At 39.8% G+C, this 2,568-nt stretch overlaps 1 pseudogene; it reads left to right on the forward strand.

Moving 5' to 3' along the window:
• The first annotated feature begins 1,685 nt into the window (after positions 1-1,685).
• LOC123831237 lies at positions 1,686-2,337 on the forward strand (annotated as a pseudogene).
• The last annotated feature ends 231 nt before the right edge of the window (positions 2,338-2,568 follow it).

Raw genomic sequence — 2,568 nt, forward strand, 5'->3', positions numbered from 1 at the left:
TGAGGTTTGTCCACAAAGTATCCAGCCACGCACTATGAAAAACAAAGCCATTTATTGAAGAAGATACATGATATAAGAAACATTGTACATAGGACAATGACACCTCTGTTTCCTTCAAAGCAGGCACCTTGGGACCTCACACAGTTCTCCCTGTCGCTATCAGTTTCCCTGTCATATTTTTCTGAATCTCATAGACGGTCTGAAATCTCTTCCCTTTCAAAGGTGATTTTAGTTTTGGGAAAAGCCAGAAGTCACAGGGTGTCAAATCTGGGCTGTAGTGGGGCTGAGTCACCAGCATGATTTGATGTTTTGCCAAAAAACTCTGCACAAGACACGTTACATGACTGGTTGCATTGTCATAATGAAGCTGCCAATCACCAGTTGCCCATAGCTGCAGCCTTCTGAATCATCCAAATAGTTTCCTTGGAGGAATGTTCAAGCTTAATGCAAAATTTGATGCAGATTAATTACTCCACTTGCTCAGTCATTTTGAATGGGACGACCACACAGTTCACATACTCACTCAACAGTGCCTACCATCTCCACTGGCGAGTACAATGAAGTCATCATTGTTCACACGTGCAAATTCCAGTCTACTTTCCTTAGCTGCCAGGTTACATCGATGGCTCATTATATTAACAATGGCTGGACTTTTTCCAGACAGACCTCATATTTCAAAAATAGAGGAAATTTAACATAGGGAATTGATTACAAAATGTACTGAAGAGATGAGAAACCATCAAGGAATTTCTGAGACAATAGATCAATATGTACAGGAAGATGTTTCCATCCCTGAAACTCGAGGGTCAAAACGAAGTAGTCATTGAAACTGAGTTGCTATAGAAGCTGGAATTTGGCAGGTGTACTTGGAAAAAGTTAGTAGTAAGGAGCCAGGGCCTATCTGGGGGAAACTGAGTTACTGATGAGATGCAGTGAGAAACTCGGCCCAAAACACACAGAGAGGAGAAAGGCTTATCTTCTCTTCTGACCTTAGGTCTTTGGCCAGTGCCTTTCTCTGTCAAATTTATCTGGGAAAGCAGAGAGCAAAGGAGCCTGGGAAGTGTAGTTCTCTGGGGTACAGCATAGAGCAAGGATCTCAGGCACTATACAGTACTTAATACAATTTCATAAAATTTGTGCTGGCAAGAAAGCATACTACCATAATCAACACTTTGAAATCTCTTTTAGGGATGCCTTGCTATTTTTGTTGCCTCATAAATCCTCTACTATGGTATTTTCTGTGATATTTTCTTAGATATTTTCTTTGCCATGTCCTTTCTAAAGGATTTATGTAATCACTGTAAGGGGCAGTTTTAGATTAGCGCAGTTATACCACACCACGTGCTCCAGAACCACACTTGCTATTTATTAACTCAAGAACTCATCTGCTTATGGCATGTCCTAGAGCAGTGTCTTTCAACCTTTTCAATTATAAAGACCCTTTAGGTACACATATTTTCTTATTAGAAAAGTAATGCATGTTAAACGTAAAAATTATAAAATAAATAAGAGTAAAAAAAATGAAAAAGTATTTTCTCCACTATCTAGAGATACTTAATCTTTTTGTGTATATACTTCCATATATTTCTTTTCTCATATATGTGTATGTATAAAGACAGATGTAGATATTTATAGAGATTAAGATAGAGATATAGGGATAAACCAGTTCATGCTAGAGCCCAGACAGGGAAGTGTCTCAGTGGACACTGTCTGTCACCATGGCTAAAGGAAACTCCAGCAAGCCGACGGGCAAGATGTCCTTATATGACTTCTTTGTGCAAACCTGCTGGAACGAGCACACGAATAAACACCCAGACTCTCCTGTCAACTTTTCCAAATTCTCTAAGAAATGTTCAGAGAGATGGAAGACCATGTCTGCAAAGGAAAAGTCCAAGTTCGAAGATATGGCAAAGAGTGACAAAACTTGCTATGATGGGGAGATGAAAAATTATGTTCCTCCCAAAGGTGATAAGAAAGGAAAGCAAAAAGATCCCAGTGCTCCTAGAACACCTCTATCTGCCTTCTTCCTGTTTGGCTCTGAACATTGCCCAAAGATCAAAAGTGAACACCCTGGTTTATCCACTGGGGATACTGCAAAAAAAAATGGGTGAAATATGGTCTGAACAGTCAGCCAAAGATAAGCAACCATATGAACAAAAAGCAGCTAAGGTAAAGGAGAAGAATGAAAAGGATATTGCGGCATACCATGCTGAAGACAAAAGTGAAGTGGGAAAGAAGGCACCTGGCAGGCCAACAGGCTCAAAGAAGAAGGACGAACCAGAAGATGAGGAGGAAGAAGAGGAAGAGGATAAGGAAGAGGAAGAGGATGAAGACTGAAAATAAAAGGCTGTCCTATAATGATGTGTGTGGAGTGTGTGTGTGCTCAGGCAATTGTTTTGCTAAGAATGTGAATTCAAGTGCAGCTCAGTATTAGCTTCAGTATAAAGACTGTACAGATTTTTGCATAGCTGGTAAGATTCTTTGTAGAGAAAATACTTTTTTCAAAATGCAGGTTGTAGCTTTCTGAGGGTCTGCTACATACAGGTAGGTTTTAAGGCTTTGGATATT

The sequence above is a fragment of the Phyllostomus hastatus genome, unplaced genomic scaffold (assembly GCF_019186645.2).
Source record: "Phyllostomus hastatus isolate PE091 unplaced genomic scaffold, TTU_PhHast_1.1 phas_scaffold_1674, whole genome shotgun sequence".
Taxonomy (NCBI): domain Eukaryota; kingdom Metazoa; phylum Chordata; class Mammalia; order Chiroptera; family Phyllostomidae; genus Phyllostomus; species Phyllostomus hastatus.